This window comes from Quercus robur, chromosome 6, assembly GCF_932294415.1.
Source record: "Quercus robur chromosome 6, dhQueRobu3.1, whole genome shotgun sequence".
NCBI classification, from domain to species: domain Eukaryota; kingdom Viridiplantae; phylum Streptophyta; class Magnoliopsida; order Fagales; family Fagaceae; genus Quercus; species Quercus robur.
The window spans coordinates 51856937-51865585 of NC_065539.1; the positions used below are offsets into that span (position 1 = coordinate 51856937).

The window sequence follows — 8649 nt, forward strand, 5'->3', positions numbered from 1 at the left end:
CACCATGGAATATCATCATCGTGTCCCCAGGCTCACTGCCCTCACAAGATTTTCAGGTGATGATGCCAATGCTAACACTGAGTTTGAACTTCGAGACTGACCAATTAATATATTTCTTTGAGTGGTAGAGGACAGAAGCACGGGGTGCTACAATAATATCTGGCCACACTACCCCTTAGCTTTTGTAGTCAAACTCATCTTATGAAAGCAAATGCTGGACCACTGGATTCTTGGGAGATCCTTTCTATAGTCTGGTTAATTTGAAGTCCATATGAAGAGTAAGAAAACTAGACACATCCGTTTTTAAAGCTTATAAAATTTGTAATATCTTTATTACGTATCATCCTAAAAATTAAGTAAAATTTAGAATTTTTATCTTCAATTTTTAGGTTATAGTAAAATTTTTATTATGTATAAAAAAAAATATTAATTCTTTCACCATTCTTTTAAGTAAATACATCCTAAAAGCGAGGACATCATATATGTCCAATAAGGAAAAATAATAATTTAGAGAAATTTTACAGTATCATTTGAGCCCACTATTGAGCACTGACTCCTATCAAATAAAAAAAAAAAAAACTATCGAGCACTGACATAATGTTTTTACACAATAACTTATCATCTAATTTTTTTTTTTTTTTGAAAAATTGAAAAGATAGTAGACGTAGCATTTGTTTTTATTTATTTATGTTTCTAATCTATTAACAAGTTCTAGGTTTGAATGGCTAGCTACAAGGAACCGGTAGGAAGCCAAAAGCAATGTTTTCAAATATAGCTAGAGCTTTCACATTCGGCTTTTTAAAAATTTTAGCATGCAACTCAAAAATCATTTTATTTATTCTGACAATTCATTTTGCAATGCACTCAATTCGCTCAGTAGTCAGTATAAAAGATTCTATTTTAGCCTCTAAATTAAATAAAATATTATAAACATGGTAATAATCCACATTCACAACCACCGCAGCAACAGCCACGACAGCCATTGCCACAGCCATAGCCACTGACCCCACCACCTACAACCACAACCCCTAACCACCATAATCCCTAAAAATTGCAACCCACCACACCCAAAACAAAATAACCACCCCCAAAACCTCCATCACCACCACCCATTGAGACTACAACCAGCAAAAGCCCCACCTTCAATCGAAAACCCACTGAAAAAAACCCACCTTCAACAGAAAACCCTTCCACCGAAAATCTACCTTCAACCAAAAACCCACTGAAAAAAAACCCACCTTCGACCGAAAACTTTTCTTCGCCGACACCCAGTTACAGCTCAACCGAAACCCACCTCCGCACACCCAGCCCAGCTGTTGAAACCCAACCATAACCCTCCAAAACCTCTCTCACAAATCCATACCGGCGACGAAAGGAGAGATTGAGACGACGAGAAACCCGAGCCATATGGGAGGGGAGAGATGACCGAGGAGTGGACTGTGGGCTTGTGGACGTGAAGGCAGAGTGGAGAGAGAAGAGAGAGAGGGAAATGAAAAAAATAGGAGTGAATAAAAAATTTATAGCAACCAGCTACAGTTATCTGCTATAATAACAAATCACTGCAAAGAGCCGCTCTAAAAATTTCTTTTAAGGTGGTTATTAAAAAATTTAAATTATAAAAATTTAGTAAGAAGATAACTAGAATATTTGATACAATTATGAGTTAAGTTGTTAAGCAGAGTAAAATTGTTGCAATTATAACTATCGTCACCATCACCACCGCACACCTTTGGTGCAGTGGTCACTCCACAAGTATAAATGCTTGTAGGGTGTGGGGGGGCAAGAGCCGGGGTTCAAGTCTCCAGGAGGAAGCTTCACACACATATACACTTAGATTAGGCTAGAGTAGAAATTCTATCTTGTATAAAAAAAAAAAAAAAAAAAAAAAAAAAAAAAAAAAAAAAAAACTATCGTCACCATCACTTACCATCAAGAAGAACTCACAACCACAGCATTTTTCTTGGTACTATTTTTTAAAGAAAATGAAATTAGAGATTATTTTTATTGAATAAGTTAAATGAGTCACAAATTTAAATAATTAGAGATTTTTATCTTTTTTTTTTATAATAATATTTTTGCTGAATAATTTGTTTACTTCTTGTTGTTTGGTTTTATCTTATTTTTGTTTGGTTTATTTTTGTTATTATTTGGGCTAATATTTATTGTTTTTTTTTTTTTTTAAATGATTAAGGATTATGTTTGAGGGGTAATTCTACTGTATCCCCTCTTTTATTTGAGGGGTACGGTACCCATTAGTAGGCAACCTGTTATATCAGGTTAATAAAACATCATATTTGATGGTACAATTTTCACATTTTGTAGTACTAACATCACATGTGACTGTACTTTTGTTACATACGGTGGTTCTCTTATTTTTTCTCACATTCGATGGTACCATCCTCACATTGTGTAGTACCAACATCACATATGACTGTACTTTTGTCATATTCGGTAGTTCCTTTATTTTTTTCCTCACATTTGATGGTACCATCTTCACATTGTGCAGTACCAACATCACATATGACTGTATTTTTGCCACAATAGGTGGTTCCCTTTTTTTTTTTTTCACATTTGATGGTACCATCCTCATATTGTGCAGTACCAACATCACAAGTGATTGTACTTTTGTCACATTTGGTAGTTCCCTTATTTTTTCTCACATTTGATGATATCATCCTCACATTGTGCAGTACCAACATCACATGTGACTGTACTTTTGTCACATTTGGTGGTTCTCTTATTTTTTTGCACATTTGATGACACCATCCTCACATTGTGCAGTATCAGCATCACATGTGACTATACTTTTGTCACATTTGGTGGTTCCCTTATTTTTTTTCTCACATTTGATGGTACCATCTTCACACTGTGCAGTACTAACATCACATATGATTGTACTTTTGTCACATACGGTGGTTCCTTTCTTTTTTCTCACATTCGATGGTACCATCTTCACATTGTGCAGTACCAACATCACATATGACTGTACTTTTGTCATAGTAGGTGGTTCCCTTATTTTTTTTCTCACATTTGATGATATCATCCTCACATTGTGCAGTACTAACATCATAAGTGACTGTACTTTTGTGACATTCGGTGGTTCCCTTATTTTTTCTCACATTTGATGATACTATCCTCACATTATGCAGTACTAACATCACATGTGACTGTACTTTTGTCACATTTGGTGGTTCGCTTATTTTTTTGCACATTTGATGGTACCATCCTCACATTGTGCAGTACCAATATCACATGTGACTGTACTTTTGTCACATTCAGTGGTTCCCCTATTTTTGTTTCTCACATTTGATCGTACCATTTTCACACTGTGCAGTACTAACATCACATGTGACTGTATTTTTGTCACATACGGTAGTTCCTTTCTTTTTTTCTCACATTCGATGGTACCATCCTCACATTGTGTAGTACCAACATCACTTGTGACTGTATTTTTTTCACATTTAGTAGTTCTTTTATTTTATTTTTCTCACATTTGATGGTACTATCCTCACATTGTACAGTACCAACATCACATGTGACGGTACTTTTGTCACATTCGGTGGTTTCCTTATTTTTTTCTCACATTTGATGGTACCGTTCTCATATTGTGCAGTATCAACATCACATGTGACTGTACTTTTGTCATATACAGTGGTTCCCTTATTTTTTTTCTCACATTCGATAACCATGTAACCTAGAAAAATGACCTTAATGCCTCGAAACCTGCTTACCAAAATACCTTAATGACCTTAATGCCTCGAAATCTACTTACCAAAATACCATCCTCACATTGTGTAGTACTAACATCACATGTGACTGTACTTTTGTCACATACGGTGGTTTCCTTCTTTTTTCTCACATTCAATGGTACCATCCTCACATTGTGTAGTACCAACATCACATGTGAAGTACCAACATTACATGTGAATGTATTTTTGTCACATTTAGTAATTCCTTTATTTTTTTCACACATTTGATGGTACCACCTTCACATTTTTGTAGTACTAACATTACATGTGACTGTACTTTTGTCATATACAGTGGTTCCCTTATTTTTTTCTCACATTCGATGACCATGAAACCTAGAAAAATGACCTTAATGCCTCGAAACCTGCTTACCAAAATACCTTTGAAACCTAAAAAATAACCGAAGGACCCTTGAAATCTAAAAAAGACCAATATACCCCCCTTGAAACCTCTTTTTGCACAAATGACAATAAAAATTTTATACAACCACTCTATTTTTTTCAATTTTTTTAAACCTTCTACATTTTAATTTTAATAACATTTTTTAATAAATACATGAGCTAATAAAAACGCAATTGATAATCCAATTGACAAAATGATGACTAAAAATCTGTCATCATAGCCAACTATTTTTTTTTTTTTTTTGCCAACTATTGACAACTAAAATGTTCTATATCAACATAAAGAGAGAACTTAAATGCATGAATTTTTTCTCAACATTTAAAATCTCAAACTAAAATATTTTTTCTTAAAGTTCTTAACAACTAAAAAGTTTTATTTCAAGAGAGATGGTGAAGTATCCAAAATATGTGTTTTTTGCACAAAATTCAAAATAAAGAAGCCATTGATAGACCAATTGACAAGATAATGACTAAATATCTTCCATCATAGCCAACTAAAAAAATGTCTTGCCAACTCTTGCCAACTAAAATATTTTAGAGAGAGAGAGAGTACAAATACATGGGTTTTTTTCTAACAACATTCAAAATCTCAAACTAAAAAATTGATTCAAAGTGTATCTTTTCTACTCTTTTTTCTTTGACAAGGTTCAATTGCATAACTTATTGATACCAAATATTGACGTGTTGTTGTGCAATAGGAGAATTCATCACTTTTCTCCTTCCTCAGTCATAACTTCAATTGCATCGTCCATATATTTTGCACCAACTCTAGGAGCTCTATTCCTCCCAAACAAGATCTCAATGTCCTCCAATTTTCAATAACTTTGTTTTTATAAGCACATGCTTTTGTATTTTTCTAAGGAGAAAAAAGAAGAAGCAATGAGTTAACTTAAATAAAATAAATTGGACAATAAAACAAAGGAAAGGGGAAAAAATAAAATAAAAAGCTATATACATTATGTGATGATTGTATTAGTGATAGACTTATGTAGAAATGAAAGGCATTATGTACCTGCAGAATTTTCTCAAAGCAATCTTTAAACACATGGACAAAACTTGTTTATAGCTTGAAAAATGCAATACCAAGAAGTAGTTAGCACATGGCCATATAGTTGAGTTAGCCCTAGGAAGTCATTCAGTTGAACAAACATCATATATGACCCCTCTTAGCCATTTAATTTAAAATATTTTTAAATTTGAAATTTCATATTTTACACAATTGATACAAAAACTAATGTAATTTTTTTTTTTATTGGGCAAATTTTGGGTGTTATAATATTTTAGCTCTCTTGATCTGAATGCTATATGAAACCATTTTTCCACAGGTTCATACCACCTACTTGCACTTGGAGCTAAATGTAGTGTTTTTTACCTCATAATAACGGTAACTTGAAATGATATACAACCCGGTTTCATGTATTACAAACAGGTCTCTTGTTGTAAAGTATCTAAAGGAAGTTGAAAAACTACAAAGAAATCCATTATAAGTATCTTGACGACTACTTATTCTATTACTTGCTCATCATAAGAAGGAAAAAATTCATTTACAAAGAAATCCACTACAATGTGTTTCTTCACATCTATATTTGTATACCATCATGGCAATAATTGAAAAAGAGATAATCAAAAACATCTTGCAATTGGTCTACATGTCTGGATTATTCATTCCTAAGTTCTCAACATGGCAGCTTCTAACTTGTAGGAATTTTTGCAGCTCAAGTGGTAACTAAAGCATCTGCATTTACATGGTATAACTATCAACACTTAGAAAAATGAGATGTTCATAAGGGCACGCCTCGTTGCATAGAGAATTTTGGTAGTTTTTTGCACATCAAAGGGGAATTCATCAAATAAAGCATATAATAAAGACATTATGACTAAAGTGATAAACACCAAAGGAACACAAGAATTAAAAATAAATTAATATCCTTAAAATTTATAACAAAATATTTAAATGCAAGCATTTTCTTAGCATTCTGTTTGGATTCTAATAATTTATGCAGAATACTAGACATGGTTTTGGTTGATAGATTACATAAATCATAAATGTTGTATATGACCAAGACTTAAAAAGACATTTTAATTAACATGCACTGTAATAACAATGTTCTTATGATCTAAAACATATGCCATAATTCATATAGGACATTTAAAAATCCAGCCACATTTACAGCATCAAAAGACATCCAAACTTTTTATGCAAATTTATGCTCTTATAACTCAAGAGGAAGACCACAGACCTACAAAATGTCCACTGCTATGCTGGACTGCATGCAAAAAAAAGACATCCAAACTTTTTATGCAAATTTATGCTCTTATAACTCAAGAGGAAGACCACAGACCTACAAAATGTCCACTGCTATGCTGGACTGCATGCAAAATTACAATATCAATAACAATAACTTCAAACCCCTGCACCCTAAAAGAAAGGACCTGAGTACCCAATTCGTATATCTAACTTCCAATTCCAATTAGTACATTAACTAAGGGTCAATATGTGATAGACAAAGGAACTCCCCAGATTAAAGAAAAATATAATTTATTTCTATTGTAGCCTTACCATATTTTGCAAAGTACAGGGTAATTCATGGGAGATACAAGAGCCACCCCACTCTGATTGGATGGAACAGGAGTGGCCTTAGAGTTCCTAAGGTTCCAAAACACAATCTCAGGAAAATTATTGTACCCATTCTCCCTAAACTTTATGTGATGCTTGCTGTGTGCATCACCACTTTTACTTAAAAATACAAGGCGACTTGCAAAGTCAACAAAATAAGCACTTGTCATATAAAATGGAGAATACTTACAACAAATTCAAAAAGCGTAGCAAAAATCTGGATGCTCCTCCAGTATTATTTTTCCGAAAACCCTAAAATTCAAATCGAAAAAAAAAAATCAAAACCAAACGAAAACGAGACATCTGAATCAAATTTAAAATCAATATGAATCACAGCAAATAAATAAATAAAGAAATTAGCACCGGTGACAGTGGTAGATTATTTGAAAGTGGTGGATGGTGAGCGGTGACAGTCGCACTCTCGTTCATCCTCTTGGCCTCTTTCGTTCTCTTTTTTTTTTTTTTTTTTTTTTTTTACCAATCATTCGGTCTCAGTTTCTTTCTTTTCTTTTTGGTTTTGTTTGTTTTTATACCCTACCCATTCTACCGGTAATAGGTTTACTACTAAACTCAAGTAAATGGTCAGGATTGAAACAATAAAAATAAATAGCTAAGATTTGGGTGGGACGGTACCCACTAAAAAAATAGGTGGGTATCATAGAATGACTATACGTAATTAACCAGTTTCCATAATCTTCTTACACCCTCCATTTCTGTTATCCTTACCCCTACCTTATTCCTGATTAGTTGCACTCCCTCTCTACATTAGTTGGTATCAGAGCCCTGTGATTAGTTTCTCTCTCCTTTGATTAGTATACTTTGATTATTGTCCTGATTAGTATGCTCTTTGGTTTGCAGTTGCCACATTATGTGGATCCTCTGTATTAATCACATCAGAACACTGGATTTGATAATCAAGTAGAACACTAGGGAGTTTGCTCTTAAAAGTCTTTAGAGAATCTTATTTGCCATAGTCTCCTTGTGGACGTCTAAGCCTGGAGTTGGTGTTTTAGTCCTGCTAGGTCTTTGGTAAATAGTCCTTTCTATTAGAAACTATCATGGCAAGTCCATCTTTAGAAGTATCTGATACCACTAAATCTGTTTTTGACCTTTCTCTTCGAAAGTCTACTGCAAATAGGTTAGACTACTTGTACGAAATTTCCCATGTACCTGAGGATAGTAAAATCCCTATTACTGATTTTCCTATTGTAAATTCTTATACTGTGTTTGATAAACCTCAAGTTTCTTTCAAAAAATCCATAAAAAAATTGTTAGGTCCCTCTCAGTCTTCTACTGTAAAGGAGTATGTCCAAGCCTCTAAGTTTGACCATTATAATATTCCAGCAAGTGAAACAGAAAATTTCATTACCCTTGCCCTTCCTAGAGAATTTGTAATCCCATGGCAGAAACAGGGATACACACACCTTCACTTTGGAGCAGTAAGGTTGGCGCTAACATTCCATAGAAGAAAGGGACTCCCTGTAGTCTCTAGAATTTCACTTCTTGATTCCAGATTTTTGGAATATCAAAATGCTGTCATAGGAACGGCCCAAACCACTTTAAATGTGGGAACAATTTTTGTTACCCTTTTTCCTAACTTCAACATGTCCCTTAAGGACCCTCATCTTTGTGATGCTTTTAAAGTACAAGTCCAAATTACAGGAGCTTCTCAAGTGTAGGATACATTTGCTGCCACACTTCACTACCAGCTGGCTTATAGACTTCAAAATCATGCTTTTGACATAGCGGTTCCAGACATAGCCCAATCCAATGATGCATTGCTGATCCAAGTTGATCCGGGAATGACACCCATGTGTACTTTCGTCCCAAGACAACTCAGCAAAGATCAGATGATTTCTCTTTTTCCAGAATCATGGATTACGA

The 8649-nt window shown here is 34.0% G+C and overlaps 1 long non-coding RNA gene across 1 annotated transcript; it reads right to left on the reverse strand.

The window, feature by feature from the left end:
- Window positions 1-4601: 4601 nt before the first annotated feature.
- On the reverse strand, window positions 4602-6947 carry LOC126689384 (uncharacterized). The gene is made up of 2 exons (XR_007644510.1): window positions 6491-6947; window positions 4602-6388 (listed from the first exon to the last, which is right to left on the reverse strand). It is a non-coding gene; the product is annotated as an uncharacterized LOC126689384 (long non-coding RNA).
- Window positions 6948-8649: the final 1702 nt, after the last annotated feature.